The sequence below is a fragment of the Artibeus jamaicensis genome, unplaced genomic scaffold (assembly GCF_021234435.1).
Source record: "Artibeus jamaicensis isolate MK-2021 breed Jamaican fruit bat unplaced genomic scaffold, CSHL_Jam_final contig_585, whole genome shotgun sequence".
Taxonomy (NCBI): Eukaryota; Metazoa; Chordata; class Mammalia; order Chiroptera; family Phyllostomidae; genus Artibeus; species Artibeus jamaicensis.
In genome coordinates, this window is record NW_026521894.1 from 3,582,881 (window position 1) to 3,601,054 (window position 18,174).

Below are 18,174 nucleotides of genomic sequence, written 5' to 3' on the forward strand. Positions count from 1 at the left end.
ACACAAGCAGCTCTTAAACAGATTTGTAGCTGAAATTCACATAATTTGAATGGGTATTTAAAAAACCACACAAACCTTGTGGTGTAAATTTAATTTAACCTGGTTCTAGTCTGGTAGTTCCCCTAAGCATGGAGAAGTAAAACTAAGTTCTCCTTGAAGAATGCATCCTCATGCAATGCCTCAAACAGCCCCTAAAAATATCTAGGAGGGCAATGATATTCACACAGTCAAAAATAATAAGACAGTTAAAGGAATGAGAACCAGCAGAGAAAACAAAAAGCAGAAACAGATTCACAAAGATTTCAGGTGCTAGAATTACCTGTCAATATAAAATACAATCACCCTTACTATATTTAAAGAATGAAGGACCAGTTTTAAATATCTGCAATAATTCTCTGTAAGGAAACTATAAAAATTATATTGTCTGTCTTTTAAATAAATAGAATATTTAGGAACTTCTTGGAATAAAAACAATGGATGGGTGGATATACCAGCTAACAGACATAATAGCTAAATAAAGAACTTGTGAATTAGGTAAGACAGAAGAAATGATTCAGAACATAGAACAGAGTCCCAGCAAGAAAATGGAGAGAGAATATGGGAGTGGCAATATTTGAAATTACAGTACCTAAGAATTTCCCAGAACTAATGAAAGATATCAATACACCAATTTAAGAAGCCAAATAAATCCTGCAGATGAATAAAAAGAAATCCATACTCAGTTATAACATAGATAAACCGAAGAATATCAAATAAAAACTCTTTTAACCCTAGAAGATAGATTACTTTAAAGGAGCAACAGTGAAGGTGATAACCAGCTTCCCAACAGCAACAGCCGCACTCAGAAGTCACAATGTTATTTGCATGTACCTAAAAGAAGCAAAAATCCATCTAGAATTTTATTTCTGCCCCCCACAAAAAATATTTTTAAACGAGGGAGAAAAAGGCATCTTTAAAAAGTGAGAGATAAAGAAAGACATGCTCCAACCAACAATAACTGAGAATTCACCAGGAGCAGACCTCAACCAGAGGAAATTCTAAAGCCTGTACTTCAGGTAGAAAGTAATCCCAGAGAGAAGGACTAAAACTGAAGAAGAAATGAAGAACTCGGAATATAGTGAATATGAGGTCAAGTTTAATTACTATCTAAAACAATAAAATTAAATACCTCAAGGAATAAAAAATAACTGAAATAGATGACAACAATAATATACATATAAGCCAGCAGTGTAGTAAAAAAAAACTAAAATAGTCTTATGCTATCAGAGGAAACTAAAGATATCAGCTAACTTTACACTTTGGTCAATTAAGCACATATATAATAATTCCTCAGGTAACCACCAAAGGAACACAGAGTAAATGTTTCCAAACTGGCTGAAAAAAAATTTTTTTAATCCTCCATAAATCCAAACAAATGCAAGAAAGGAGAGTAAAAGAAACAGAACAGGACCAACCAACGGTAACTACAAATAAGGTGGTAGATTTAAATGCAAACATATCACTAATTAAATGTAATCTGATTTATTGCACCAAACAAAATCAAAGCTAGCCCATGCTGGATGGACATGGACAATGGTGTGGGGATTGACCGTGAGAGTGGGTAATGGGCTGGGCTTAGGAGGGCAAAGGAGGAAAAACAGGGATAATAGTAATAGAATAATAATAAAAATAAGTAAAACCTCACCTCTTCCAGCTGCACTGGGCAGGGGACTGTGGCTATGGGCCGCAGGCTCCGTGGGCAGAGGAGGAGCGCCAGCTCTGTGTTCCACGCACACGTGAAACGCTGCGAGGGTGCTGTGCACCTGCACGCTGTGGCCTTCGCAGAGCTGCAGGGCTACCTCGAAGGCATTGTTAAGGATGTCATCCATGACCCAGGCTGTGGCGTGCACCTAGCCAAGTGGTCTTCTGGGATCCGTGCAGGTTTGAGAAGTGGACAGAGCTGTTCATCTCCTGCAAAGGAATCCACAATGGCCACTTTGTGAACTGAGGCAAGAAGGCTCAGCTGATGATTGGCAATGTGCTCCAGGTGGGCACCATGCCTGATGGCACCAACGTGTGTTGTCTGGAGAAGAAACCTGATAACGGGGGCAAGCTGGCCAGTGCCTCCAGGAACTATGTCACTATCATCTTCCACAACCCAGAGACCAAAAAGACCCAAGTGAAGCTACCCTTGGCTCCAGAAAGGTCATTTCCTCAGCCAACAGAGCTGGGGTTGGTTTGGTGGCCAGAGGTCGCCACATTGACAAACCTGTTTTGAAGGCCGTCTGTGCCTACCACCACATACAGAGATGCCCCTGCTGGACACAAATTGGGTCTCCTCGCTCCCTGCCAGAGTGTGCATGTACAGGGAACCAAGACTGTGCAGCGGAAAGAGAACTAGGGCTGGGGGCTCAATAAAGCTTGTCTTCCTGCCAAAAAAATAAATACATACATACATACATAGCTCTCTATATCAATCTTGCAAGAATGTGTCAAAACCATTAGGATACAGAAAAATTGAGAATAAGAAATAGTGCTTATTATAGGCATTTGCTTAATAATTATTTAATATCCAACATGTATTTTATGCATTTTTTAATACCACAATAAAACTTTCTAAAGTACCGTATATATTTAAATGTTTCTAATACTTAAAGGTAATCAGTAGCATAATTTAAAATAGAACATATTTTCCAAATCACTGAAGAATATAAAAGGATATAAAACATATTCTATATAGTTCAAGATAGAGAACAAATAAAAAGCAAAGAAGCATAAAAATGGGAAGCATAAAATAGGTGGCAAATATAAAAACAAATAAATCAATCATGAAATAAATATAGGGAGCTTAACTACCATAGTAAAATAAAAACATTCTCCAAATGTGCTACAAATTCAAGTCTTACTCTATGCTCCTACAAGAAATACACATAAAGGAAAATAGCAAAAAGAAAAAATGGTGTGAAATAAAAGAATGAGTAAAGATTTTTCAGGTAAGTGCAAAACAATGAAGCACAGAAGTGACTTTAAATTCTAAAAAGCAAAATGCATTCAACAAAACATAAAATGTCACCTTATATTTATGAAAATTACAATCCACAATGAAAATATAATAGTCATAAATGTTTATATGTCAAATAAATCAGTGTCAAGCTATAAAGAGCAAAAATTGTTGGAAACACACAGGAATGTTGATGAATACATAATTGTACAATACTTAAACACCACTCTTTCCTGATAAAGTAAGAAAATAAAAATAAGTAAAGACAAGGGATATAAACAATAAAATTAATAGGGTTGAATTAATAGAAATGCATCGAACAGTGTATCCTATAATTACCAAATACACCTTCTTTTTGTGTGCCCATGAGATTTATAGAAGTTGATACTGAGCTACTAAGAAAGCTCCAATAAATTCCTAAATGCATATATAATTTAGGCAACATTCTCTGGCAACATAGTGAAACTAGAAATTGATAACAAAAATGTTTAGGTAAAAATAAAGTGGAAATTTAAAAACACTTTTCTAAATTAGATATCTCAAAGAGAGAAAATTCAAAATAAATAAACAGACATATAGATGCATGTATGAAGCATTTTATACTAGTGGAATATTTGAAATAACTAAAACTCAACAACAGAGGTAGAGTAAATTATATATTTTTAATATAATATGTATAAAGAAAGATATATATATAATGGTACTTCTATTAGGCAGTTGATAGGAAGTTTTACCAAGAATTTTAATGGCATGCAAAAAACCTCAAGATGTAATATTAGTAGTTAAAGAATGGTATTGAATTTTACACATATATTACATAACATAATAGATATTATAGATAACATCCAATATACATATGTGTATGTCATGTGTTGTGGACTGAAGATTTGTGTCCTACAAAAATCATATCTTGAAGTCCCAAACCATGATGTGGCTGCATTTGGAGATGGGTCCTGAAGAAAGGAACATGTGTAACTTTCATAATTCGAGTAGAGGTTGGATATGTAATTAGCAAAAGAAAGAAAAAAGGCTGTACTATTAATGGAGAAGGCTGAATCTGTCCATCTTATACTGGGAAAAACTGCTTTTAGATTAGGAGGGACTACAAAGGGGCACAGTGAAACTATGGGGTTAATAAATATGTTTGTTATCTTGACTATGGTGATTTCACAGGAATATACATGTCAAAATTTATCAAGTTGTATACTTTAAATGTGTACAGTTTCTTGTTCCTCAATTTTTTAAAAATCTAAATGGCCTGTCAGTGAGGAATCAGCCTGATCCTAATGAGAAGCTCTTGGACTCAAGTTTCTGACCCTATGCACCACCCTATGCATCACCCCAGGCAACCACCAGGAGGCATCAATCCCAGTTGTGTGCTTTAAGCAACACCCTGAACTACCCTCTGGTCTCTCTCAAATTAACTCTTTAGACAAAGATTTTAAATGAAAATGAAATTAAAAAATAAATTTACACTACCTATTTTTATTTTGGAGATTTCTGTTAACTCCTTTACCCAGGTAGCTGGAGAAAAGAATCTGTTGCTGTTGTGCATACAAGCACTTATTGATCACCTGCAGGGCCAGGTTCCCTGGGGCAGAGGGGTACAGGGGCAGGAACGAGATAACAATGATCAAAACACAGTCCTGCCCCAGACGCAGTGTGTCTTGAGCTCAGCATTCTGACAGCTAAATCAGTGGCTTCGTGGAAGTAAGAAAAACACCACATTAAATAACTGAATTGTTCACTTTTTAAACAATTATACTGTATCCCATGGGCAGGCAGAGATTAACACCAAAACTTCAATTAGTGAGCAGGAATATCAGCCTACAAATGAGAGCCCAGTGCCCAGTGCAGAGAATGTAAATAGGGAAACCTCACAGGGAGGACATGGCAGAAAATAGGACTAAAAGGAACATCAGATTTTTTTGAATGGGACAGAGGTATGATCATATATATGCATCAGAAAAATAAATCTAGAAGATGGATTGAAGTTGAGATGGGACTAGGGCCCAGCAGATAATTAGGAGGTTTCTGCAATTCAAATTCACTAATTAGAAAGAACATAAACACCCTATGTTCACTGCAGCTTTACTTACAGTCACCAACATATGGAAGCTGTCCAAGTGCCCATCAGCAGATGAGTGGATAAAACAACTATGGGACATTTACACAATGGAATACTACTCAGCTATAAAAAAGAAGAAAATCTTATCCTTTGTGACAATATGGATGGACCTGGAGAATATTACGCTAAGTGAAATAAGCCAGTCAGAAAAAGACAAATACCAAGTGATCTCACTCCTATGTGGAACCTAATGAACAAAGTGAACTAACAAGTAAAGCAGAGACAGACTCATAGACAGAGAACAGGGTGATAGCTAAGGGGAGGGAGGAAAGGGGATGGAGGGATTGAGCAAAAAGGAAAATGGACTGATGGACATGAACAACAGTGTGGTGATTGCCAGGGGGGTGGGGGAAGGAGGATATAAGGGGACTAAATGGTAATGAAAAAATACAATAAAAATGTTTAATAAATAAAAAATTTTTTAAATCATCTAAGACATGGCTGATGAAATACTGACCCTCCCGAGAAGAAAAATTAATCATGTGGAAGTAAAAAATAACTTAATTTTGGTTAGCTTCTCTGGATTCTTTTTAAGGAACAAATAAAAGGTTGAATTCATCTAGTATTATAGTTAAGAACAAATAATAAATTTTATTTAAAAAATAAAGAGATACTTTGAATATCCTTAATGTTGGGAAAGACGGTCTCATGCACACCCTCTCTGGACCCCCCACTCAGCTGCACAGGAATGGGCCCGAGGCCTGGAACCCCGCCTTACTGAGATAAAGAGCCCTAGCAGCCTGCTGAGCTGACCAACCCACAAGGGATTATCTTTCCCTATTTCAGAGTCAATGTATGTTCCTTTGCTCTGTTTAAGCATGGCTGTCATATGGCACCTGGCTAACCCCATTGCTATATCTGTCCCCTTTGTGGAGGGGACAGAGTCCTGCTCCAGCACAAGAGGGGTACATGTGAGCCAGTCACCTTGCATTAGCTGTTGAGGACCTGCTAGACATTGGGGACCGACACCAACTATTAGAGTTGATCTTGTTCAGTTTCTTCTCTATGTGAATGAAGCACTGTTCCATCCAGGGCTGTGCTATATCTTCCCTGGCATCTCCAATACCAAGATGCAATAGGCAAGTGCTCAAGTATCTACTCTTTGTGATAGGTAACAGAAGCCATTGCTCATCACTTCAAATCATTAATATAACCAGTCAGGGGATAAAAGGAAAGGAGAGGAGGAGAAAGGATAGCACAAAGTTGTTGGCACAGTAGATGACATAAGAAGAGTACTTGAACCAAACCACTGAAATGAAAAATAGAGAGAAGGATACAGGTTTCAAAACTGTTTAGAACATAATTTTGATGGACTTAATGATATATTGAATATGAAATACACTAACCTAGTCAATCACAGTGTCTTCTATGCCAGCTTCCCTTATGAAGGGTAACTGTCCAGTCCACCTCATTCAGGGGGATAACAAGTGATCATATTACATATCACACCAACCTGTTTCTCCTGTTACAGGTGATTGGAGTGGAATGAGCACCTGATATAACGGAAGCATTTCAATGGGCCAATAAGTACTCTGCAATATAGCCTAGTATCTGAAGATGAGCTAGGCCAATCTGATTTCTGATTTCAGAAATCTAAAAACAGTGAGCACTGGCCAGGTAGCTCAGTTGGTTGGAGCATTGTCTCATACACCAAAAGATTGCTGTGGGTTCGATTCCCCATTAGGGCACACGCCTTGGTTGCAGGTTTGATCCCTGGTCAGGGCTCAAATGGGAGGCAACCAATTCATAATTCTCTCTTACATCTCTCTCTCTCTCTGTATCTCTCTCTTTCCCCCCACGTTGGGAACTGCTCTGCCTGGTTTCAGGAGTTGTAACTGCCCCCCATGGCTAAGGCTGAGTGAGTGACCTCCAGACTATGAGCCACTAAGGAGACAAAGCTTGTCTCTGGCAGCAGTGCTGCTTCTGCTTTATCCCCTGCCCCCAACACATAGTCGGTTAGTCAAGGACAATGATGGGTACAAACCATCAGAGGAGGGGCAACCTAAGCCAGACATGGTCACTTGGGAGGCCATCAAGGAAGGACCTGGGGGGCTGCAGCAAAGAGGGTGTGATAGACCCTCACCCCCCAGCTATTCTGACATAGCCCGAGTCCCCATGCCCTCTGGGAGGAACGCTTCCTGGCTCTAATCTACTTAAGCCTAAAAACCTATGACTGGGAAGGTGGTGCAGCTCTTTGCAGGCTAGAACAGGATCTGGCATGATCAGGCATAAGATAAAGTTCCTAAAGTCCTATGAAGCCTGCTTTGCCAAGAGTGCTTTCATTCATATGATAAGGGTCAGAGCAGGAAATGAGTATCTCTCCCAAAGTTTCTGCAACCCCCTTACCTGACACTGACTCAGACTAAGCCCTCAGATCTCTTTGATATGTTATCTACTGTTTAATTCTTGCCACCTGACATTGATTGATGAGCTTTACCTGTATTCCTCTGTGTTCTGTACCTAATAAAAGCAGTTAAAGAAGAGGTTCTTGGTCCTTCTCTTCTGAGAGACTGACCACCTCTCCTTCCCAAGCAGATCATGTCTTGGTAATTTCACTTTTATCTGTGGTGGATGGGGGGACTTGCAGGCAAAGTTGCCCCCACACCCCTACCCTTTGTCTCAAAAAAAAAAAATCAATGAAAACACATCCTCAGGTAAGGATTAACAAAAAAACTTTTTTAAAGAAATCCAAAACATTGAACATAGAGAAACTGGCAGTGACCAATAGAGCAAGAGGCCCAAAGGACAGCAAGTTCAGGCTATACCAAGGAGGAAATAGTATTGGAACCGTGAGAGGGAGAGCTTAGCATGCCATAGCTATGAGGATAATCTATGATGTAGAGAATAGATAAAGAATGGAAAAAATAAGTAAGTTAACTATCAGAGGTGAATACAAGATAGATATTAGAGTCATCAGTGGCCAAAAAGTTCTACATACTGCAGATCCTGAGGTTTCTAGAACCACCTTGGGTCCAGATACACTCCATATGAAGCCCAACTCACAGCCATGACATCCTACATCCATTTCTGCCCAAACAAACTCCCATTATTCAAGATAAACTGACCATTTCTGTCTTCATGGCAACATAAAAACATAACTAGAATAAGGAGGGTGAGAAGAAAGAGGATTCAAGGTTGATTGCCAGATTTTAGTGCAGGTGAACAGGTAAATGTTCATGTCATCAATTAAAATAGGAAATCCAGGAACATGAGAAAGGTTAGGAAGGAGAATGATATATTCATTCTTGGCATCTTGAACTTGAGATGATTGTGATACTCTCAGGTAGAAGCATCCAGCACAGCTTGTTTCAGAGTTAAAATACTGGCAAGAGATCTGGGCTAACCATGGAGATTTCATCCTCATCAGCATATGGTTAATAACAAAAATGGTGAGTATGAATGAAATCAATCAGGGCAAGTGTGTACAGTTAGAAGTACAGGGGGCTGGGGTTGAGCACCAATGGTAGATGAAGAAAGGGGAGCCCCAGATCAGTGGCAGGAGGATTGGTCAGAGATGTACAGAGAACAACGAATGGGAAAACATAGTGCACATAGACCAAAAGAATCAAGTTTTAAGGAGGATGCAATCTGAAGTGTTAAATGCAAGAAGAAAATGAATAAGACAAGAACTAAATAGAGTTTACTGGGTTTGGAAATTAGAAAACTGTAATAAAAATACTTTTAAAAAAGATGTAAAAATGGAAGAAAGATTACAATAAATTGCAACAAGTATGAGACCATGTCAGAATGTCACAGGAAGGGCTTGTGATTGAGATAGTGGGAACAGCATCTTAGGAGACCTCCCCTATAAACTCTAAACCTAGGGGGAGATGTGTACATGTGTGTCTCCAAGAAACTGATTAAAAATTAAAATCTTAGAGATTACAATTCTCTTTGAAAACAGTAGAGGCTACAGTAAGCTGGAGTCATGAGATCACTGGATCCTCAGGGCAACAGGGAGAGAAATGAACACTGGGGACTGGGGTTTCAATCCTATAGGAAAAGAAAAGAATTTAATATCTCCAAGATGACAAAGTACAGTAGCCTACCCCCCTGCACAAAGCTAAGAACTAGAACTGTGTGTGTGCCCACCTAAAAAGGGAAGCTTGAATTGTGTTAGAATGTACTTCTTTTTTATGTTATATAGTCAATGAGAAAAAAAGTTTGAAAATTAAAGGATAAAAGCAGATATGCCAGCCATCAGTTAAATATGGTCATTTGAACCCATAAATTTACCTCTTCTCCTTCCCAATATCCCAATAAAATGAGAATAAAGGATTTAAAATGCTATAAACCCTCAAGGACAAAGACGGTGGAAGATGAAAGATGGCACTAAGTGATGGATGATAGAGAAGAGGAAAAGGCACTAACAGACCCAAGAAAGCTGAAAAGCAAGTACATGCACAGGAGGATGTCAGCATCAGCCCTGAGAAGCCCTCATGCTCTGCAGCCCCAGAAGCTATGGATGGCAGGTGCGGGGCTGAAAAGGGTGACTAAGTGAAAGTGAAAAGGTAGATCTCAAGTACACCTTCCCCTCTTTCAGAGCCAAGCAACAGCCCTAGGATGAAATGGATGGTTCGTTCTATGATAAAACCAAGTCAAAGGGACTCCGTATCAAGGACACCAGGCCAACAAAAAAGTGGTGTACAGATGCCTAATTAAAATGAAGATGTGGTGAAAGTGAGACTCCTAGCCTCCTTTCATTGCTTTGCTTCAAAATATAATCCTAGGTAAATAGAGTCTAGATAAGAAATCGGCGAATTCTCTGAGTAGACTGACAGTCCCAGAAGAACAGGCCTATAGATACTGACACTTGAGAGTTTCAAAGTAAGGCAGCAGGATTCTTGCTTGACCATGCCCCAGTGATACACGTCAGTTAACAAGCACCACCCACAATGGAGCTCTCCTAAGTGCCCCACTCTAATAGGAAGGGTCAACCAAGGGTGTCAAGATTTTTTAAGAAATCCCTCAGCATGAAAAAGGAGATCAAATCAAACAGAAAAATAAGAAAATAAAAGCAATGAGGATAAAATTTTTTAACTGTAATATTTTCATAGAAAGAAAAGATTGTCATCTAAACATGACATATGAATAGACAGGTTGCCATAAAAAGGAACAGCAATAATTAGGTCTTGGAATTTAAAAAATATTTGGTAACTGAAATAAGAGAAATTCAATTAGAAAGAATGAAAGATAATGTTAAGAACTTGTCCAAAAAAAAAAAACCAAACAGGAGATAAGATTAGTCCAGGAGATTGTACATCAAAATGTCCAGAAAGAGAGAACAGAAAATCAGAGGGAATAAAGCTATTTTTTAAAGTAATATTTTTTAATTCCCCCAAATAAAGAAATTTCCAGGTTGAAAGTTACAATCAGTGTGTTATAAAGTTTTTTTAAACTACCAATGTATAGAATTTTTAAATCTTAGACTATCAAAGCTAAAAGAAAACCCCTCAAAAGCCTAAATGAAGGAGGGAAAAATAGATCACCTGTAGTCTCTCTAGAACCAACTTCACTGGAAACTAAAATGCAACAAAACAGTGTCTTCATAAGTCCAAGAAAAAATTATTTCAGCCTAGAACCTATAACTGAACAAATTATCAGTCAAGTGTAGTAAAAGAGTAGAATAAAGATAATTGCAGAAAGCATATTTCAAAAACTTACTTTACACACATGCTTCTCAGAATAGTTAAAGAAGGCACCTTTCAAAATGAGGAAGAAAACAAGAAAGGAATAGATAACACGTAGGAAAGAGAGGATCTTACATAGGAGGGAGGCAGGGAAAAAATAAAAGCAGCTGCTCAGCAGAACTGGAAAGCAGAACTAGAAGGAGCAGGAGAGGAAGGAATCTAGGGAAGGGGAGCAAAGAACAGATATATATTATCTGATAGGTTTCACTACCTATAAAGGATTTTACAACTTTTTGGAGTGTTTAGGTAGAATCAGTGATATGTGGCATAGACAACTGAGTAAATAAGAATGCAATTATACATGTAGCAACATGAATTATTTTTAAGAATAAAATATTAAAAAGCAAGTCATAGAATGTAGGATGTAATAACTTTTATTATTTTGTATACAAGTTCCTAAAACACAAAAATACTATTATTTATTGAAATAAATAAATGGAGGTTTAATCATTAAAAATGGACTAGAATGATGTAAAATTTTATCATTTGATTTTCCTCTGATTAATAAAGAAAATAGGACTGAAGATCAAGGACAGAGAATTTCTACTTAATCTGTGTGTTTTATGCATTTCATTAATTATGAGATACAATATAGTATAATGGTTGTTAGCTCAAATTATGCAGCCAGATTCTCTGAATTCATATTCTTGCTCTACTTACTAGTCAAATGACCTTCAACATAAAACTTTATCACTAAACTGTTACCGAACAAGAGGTCCAAGGGAGGGGCAATACAATATTTGGCCCACCTAGGGATGCCCAAAACTGCTATACAACAGGGGCCCCTCCCAAAAACAAAATATTATTAATATCTACTAAAATCTACTGGGCCCTTCTGTCCGCCGCCAATTGGAAAGACATCTCTTAATGCCAGAGATTTGTGAAAAGGAAACAAAATGTTTATTTAGTGCTATTCAGGCCTAATGCCACCACTAAAATATCAAAGTCCTTTAGGGTATACACCTACACCCACACAGCGCTCCCTTCTCCCACTGTCCCAACTCTGGGTACCATAAATCAGGAAAAGAGCACACGTCTGTATTGCAGGCCGCTGGCACCGTCAGCTGTGTCACTGTGCAGGATCTCGAGTTAATCCAAAGTACTGTGGTACCCTCTCATGGTCCACTGGCAAGAGTTCTTTGTACCCAGTTCCAGTCAAAGTCTCTCTTGCTTTTTCAGGCCCCGCAGCCAAAGGGGGCACCCCAAAGCCACGTGGGCCTCTTCTACCAAAGCTGCAGGAGTCCGCACTCCACCAAAAGCATGTGGCTTTCTTCTTCACCTGGCTGCAGGGATCTCCATTCTGGCAAAGCTGCGTGGTTTTTCCCTCTCACCTGGGAAAGAGGGGGTCTGCACCCTGCCAAAACCACATGGCTCCCTCTTTCACCTTACCAAGAGGGGGTCCTCACTCTGCTGAAACCGCGTGGCTCTCTCTCTCAATGGCTAAGCGGGGACCCTTCATGTCTCGGAGCCAGTCTTTTCCAAGCTCCCACACAGCGGCACCCTCCCTCAGGGGCGCAGCCCCTCATTACCTCCTGAGTCCAAGCCCTTCTCACTCAGGAGTGCAGCCCCTAGTTCCATCCTCCAGAGTCCCCTTCCAGTACCTTCTCCCCAGCTCCAAACTTGGCCACAGCTATTTAACATATCTATGAAACCAGTTAAAGGTTATAGATATGTTAAATAATCATTCCAGAGGTTAGCTGCAAAACTGTTGCTATGCAAAACAGCTCTCAATGGCCCTGGCTCTATTTGTCTCTTCCCCCTGGGGGCGGGTAGCGAGGACATCTTATATGTCTCTCCAATATGCCTATACACTTTGAATTCTGGACACCATTCCAAATCTGTTTTTTTGGCCCCCCCCCCCCTGGCTGCACCCTGTATCAGTACTACTCATTAACCTCATTTACACAACAGTATCATTCTTTGCACTGAAGTCATGGAATTATTATGAGAATTAAATGAATCGGTATATGTTTTAAAATTTAGAATAATGCCTACTGCAAGGGAAATATATTTACTATATAGTTAATTATTTGAAAAAAAGATTTGAATCAAATTAATGATATTTAGTTCTAGTGTTGTATATATAGAGATTTGTAATAGGGGTCCATATATTTTTGAGTGATTTTTGATCAAAAAATTCTAAAAGACATGTACAATTTAGCTAAAAGGATAAAATATAAATATTTACCCCTGTAGGAGACCATTCTGCATGGCATGGGCCCAGCCCCCACTGGCAAACATTTACTGCAAAGTAACTTTCTAAAATCCATGCTAAACCTTCCAAGGACAAGTGTAACCAGTTCAACCACTTTTGCCCTTTTCATTTGCAAATATCCCTCTTCTGTGATGTAATTATTGGCATTGGCTCCTTTGTTTTTTTTGAAAGGTAATCACCTAAAGCAAACCTGTACATAGTAAATGAGGACCATCATGTAATGTGCCAAGAAACCCAATAAAGGCCGGTCACAGGGAGGGCCGAGGCTTTTGTTCCCCTTGAGAGAAGAAGCCATGCTGTCCCTTTTCATCCACAGGACTCAGTAGTCTGTGTGAATGTCTCATTTCATCCATGATGACATGGACACTGAGAGCCCATGTCTCCATCATACCCACCCCAAATAAAGCAATAAAATGTTGTTCTAAAAGTTTAGATGAAAACCATTTTCAGGCAGGATACAACGAATGAATCTAGATTTACCCTTTATTCTAGACAACGACGAGAAATTGAACTAAGTATACAAAACAATGTTTTTCAGACATTGGACAAAAAGAAACAGAAGGCAATTATCCCTGAGAAAAGAGAAACAAAGTGAGTCCTGTGATTGTCCCAGATTGTTGCCTAGAGATAGTTTCCAGACCATAGAACAGAGAAGCGACATTTAAAATGAGCCCAACATTTTCTCTGAGATGAGGAGAGTGAGACTGGAGTTCAGGGAGACCAAAGGTGCTAGAAATTATATGAAAAAACACTGGAGGGAGAGTAGCTGCACAGAGAAAGAGTACCAGAGATCTACATGTGGGAGTTCTTAAAACTTTAACTGAAGCATGATCCACACATACAAGACCTGAAACTATAAAGAAGTTAGCAGGCCAAACAATTTCAGAGGTCACATTGGGTTTCAAATAGTCCAGATTATCACTAGAAACATCAGGGAGACTTCACAATATATGAGGCATCAAAGACCGCATTCAGAAAGGTGTCTTCTTTTGTAGTGAGGCTAACTAACTCTAGATTAAAGACAGATATGAACCACTCTTGATAAAGCATAAAACTAAAACTTAATAGGGTTGAACTAACTTCAAATAAGTTAATTATGTGACAGAGGAAAGTCTGACACTTTCTAAAGGACTACAGCAAAATCCGATTGTCAACAGCATAAAATTCATGAGGTCTGGCAATCAAAATTGTCAAGCACATAAAAGAAACAGGAAAATATAAGCCATAACCAAGAGAAAAATCAATCATTAGAAATGTACCCAGAAATTACAAAATTGACAGAATCCTCAGATAAGAATATCAGAACACCTAGTATAAATATATTCCATATGTATAAGAATGTAGAGAAAAATATGAACATTGTGAAGAAACAAATGGAAAACATAATAAAGACCCAAATGGAACTTCTGAAGACAAAAAAAAAAAAATACCCAAGAGTTGAAATAAAAAATGCACTAGATCAAAGTAATAGCAGAGTAGGTACTACAGAAAAAAAAAAGAAAGAAACATGGAAGACCAAAGTTTAAAAGAGCAGAGCAGGAAACAAATGAAAAAATACCAAGTAGTCTAAAATTTGTGTAATTCAATTCTGAAAGAGAGAGGAGAGGGAAAAATAGAAAAAAAGGTATTTGAAGAAATAATAGCCAAAATATTTTACATCTTATGGAAATTATAAATCCACAGGTCTTAGGAGCTCCAAAAAAAAGCTCCAGTAGAATAAATATACAAAAAACCACCCCAAGACACAGAACAATCAAACCACTGATAGAGAGAAGAAGAAAAATCTTAAAAGCAAACAGAGGGGGAAAAGACATTACATACAGAGAAAGAACAATAGAAAACTCATAGACTTCTCATCAGAAGCTATCTAAGCAAGAAGAAAATGGAGTGATATCTTTTAAAGTATGAAAAAAAACATTATCGATCTACATTTTTATATTTATAAAAAGTATCAAAAATGAAGTCACAATAGACTTTTTCAGAGAAGCAAAGGTTGAGAGAAACCTTCACTACAAGAACTGTTAGAAGTAGTCCAGGCCAGATGGCTCAGTTGGTTGGAGCACCATCCCATACACCAAAAGAAATGTTAGAAGTAGTTCTTCAGGTAGAAGGACAAAATTAAAAGATGAAAATTTGAGTTACAAAAAAAAAAACAAAGAACACCCAAAACTGTAAATCTGAATGACTAAAACGTACTCTTATTTTGAATCTTCTTAAAGGATACTTAATTGTTTAAAGAAAAACAATGACAATGCATTATAATGTTTATAACACATGTAGAAGTAAAATAAATGACAATTCTGAGAGTCACTAAATATGAAAAGATGCTCAATAACACTAAATTAGAGAAATGCAAGTTAAAACTCAACAAGATACCACTTCACACACAGTAGGACAGCTGTTATCAAGAAAATGAAAAATAGTGAGTGTTGGTGAGGATAAGGAAAAGTTAGAAACCCTGTGCACTGGTGGTCTGAATGTAAATGGTACAGCCACTGTGAGAAACAGTTTCAGTTCTTCAAAACTTAGACATAGAACTACCATATGACTCAGCAATTCCACTCCTAGTTATGTACTCCTCAAAATTAAAAGCAGAGACTTAAACAGATACTTGGACACAAATGTTCATAGCAGCGTTGTTCACTATAACCAAAAGTGGAAACAAGTCAATGTTTAACAAGAAGTGGGTAGATAAACAAAATGAGATATATGTATATAATGGAATCATATTATAGCCTTAAAAAGCAATGAAATTCTATGTACTACAACAGACAAACCTTGAAACCATTATGCTAAGTGAAATAAGTCAGAAACAAAAGGACAAAATTGTATAATTTCACTTATATGAGGTACCTAGAAGAGTCATATCTATAGAGACAGAAAGTAAAATAGTGATTACCAAGGGCTACAGAAAGTGGGAAATAGAGAGCTATTGTTTAGTGGATACAGAGTTTCTGTTTGGGATCATGAAAATTTTCTGGAATGGTATAGTGGTGATGGTTGATTAACATGGTAAATGATTAACACTGGATTGTACACTTTTTCCCTGGATTATACACTCCCATTCCCCATATGTGCTGAGTCATTCCCCATATGGCAGCAGCCTTGTGCTCAGGCAGACCACTCCCCTCCAAACAGCAACAGCCTGAGGAAAAACGACAGACCCAACCTCAGGAGGGTCTCTGCCCTGTCCTGTGGTGCTTAAGCCTGACTGCTGAGTACAGAGTGACTAGATTAACAACCAAAGGAGACAGCCACAGACATAGATCCCTGGCCAAGGGGGGCAGAGTGGACTAGAGGGATTTGAAGAGAGACGGGGGATGGAGGCTTTGGGGAGAGAACTGAGAGAGTAGCCATCACCAGGATCTGGTGCTCAGCCAAACCCCAAATGGCAGCAGCCATTGTGCTCCAGTAGACCACACCCCTCCGAACAGCAGCAGCCTGAGGGGAAATGATAGCCCCAACCCCAGGAGGGATTCGGCCTCACTCTACAGTGTTTAAACCTGACTGCTAAATGCAGAGTGACCAGATTAACACCTGAAATGTACAGCCAGGGACAGCAGATCACTGGGAGGTCAGACGGGGTCAACTTCTGACACCACCAGAGGCAGATCCAGAAATAAAAACCAGTGTTAAGCACAAGAAGCTACCGAGACAAAAGCCACTGTGGTCTTCTCCATGATTTGTGATATTTTCTTTCCTGCGTAGCTTTTTAACATTTATTTCTTGTCCAGCAAATTTGTACATATTAAGTCACTAGATTTTATAATATAGTGTATTTCAATTCACATATTTTGCCCCTCCCTCCTCTTACTCTATTTTACCTTCCTCTTCCCTCACATTATTTTCATTTCAAATTTTGTTTTCTCTCTTGTTACAATTTGTTTCCATTCTACACTCTTATTATCTCATCCCCATCCAGGCACACAAAATGATTTTTCTTGTCAAGGGTCATCTCACATCCTTTTTCCTGCTCTTAAAATACCCATGTTCCCCCTCCACCTTTAACAATCTTTGCTAGTTGGTTGTGGGTAGGGTAGTTATTGTTGCATTGTTTTGTCAATTTTATCTCTAGAGCTTCACCAATTCTCTATTTAAAATATTAAATTTTATTTGTCCCCTCTCCTACTCTTTTTTCATCACAAATTTTAATTTCGCCATCTTAGCCTGTTTTTTTTCCTTTCTTCTATTTCTCTTTCATACTGCCCTGTTATCTTTATTTTCCTTTTTTTTTCTTTTTTATTTTTCCTTACATCTCAAATTTTAATTTTTCCCTCTCTTAGCCTGGGTTTTGTTCCTTGCTATTAGTATTCCCTCTCCCTCTATAATTTCAAAATCATTTCCCATTCCTCTAAGCATCTCTTAACTTTTCTTTGTTTCTTTTTTCCTTCTTATTCCCATACCACCTATATTAATTTTAGCTCATTTGTTCTTGATAGTACTGTGGTGGATATTTCTCTCCAACTTGGCTCCAATATTTTTATTAATCATTTATTATTTTTTCCTTTTCTTTCTCTCTTATTTTATTTTTTATATTATTTTAATTTCTGTTTAAAACTAATACTGTATACTTCCCTTCCCACACTCCATTATACATTCTTCATTTCATTTTTTTATTCATGATGTAAATTGTACCTTCTCTTTTTCCATTGTTCCAACCTAACTCTTATTAGTGCTCCTCCCTTGCCCTCTGAAAATAATTTTTCTTTCAGTATGTAATGTCATATCTGCTTTCCTTTCTTATAATAGTCTTAATCTCTTTACAACCTTGTTAATACTGGTTCATTTTCTGTTGATAGTAGGACTGTTGGGGGGAGAGGATTTTTTGAGGTATGGGTGTATTTCCTGGGCTTTGTGGTTTTCTTCAAGTAGCACCTGAAAAACAGCACACAAGATGTAGTGGGCAGAGTGACCCTCAGTAAACCAGCTGGAGGGAAGGACCCACCAAACAAAGATTCAACAACAATCAAAACCCAATTACATCCAGATAACCAGAATAAAAGGCAAAACAGGTATCTCAACAGCATACAGTTCAGATGATAAAGGAGACTGCACCACTGAATCTCACAGGCCTCCTACCATAAAAGTTTACACCGCAAACTCAGGAAGTCAAAACAGATCAATTTAAAAAGTAGAAGCAAACAAGGAGAGTCTCACAAAC

At 38.1% G+C, this 18,174-nt stretch overlaps 1 pseudogene; it reads left to right on the plus strand.

Annotated features, from left to right (window-relative positions):
* The first annotated feature begins 1,718 nt into the window (after positions 1–1,718).
* On the plus strand, positions 1,719–2,380 carry LOC119058012 (60S ribosomal protein L8-like; annotated as a pseudogene).
* The last annotated feature ends 15,794 nt before the right edge of the window (positions 2,381–18,174 follow it).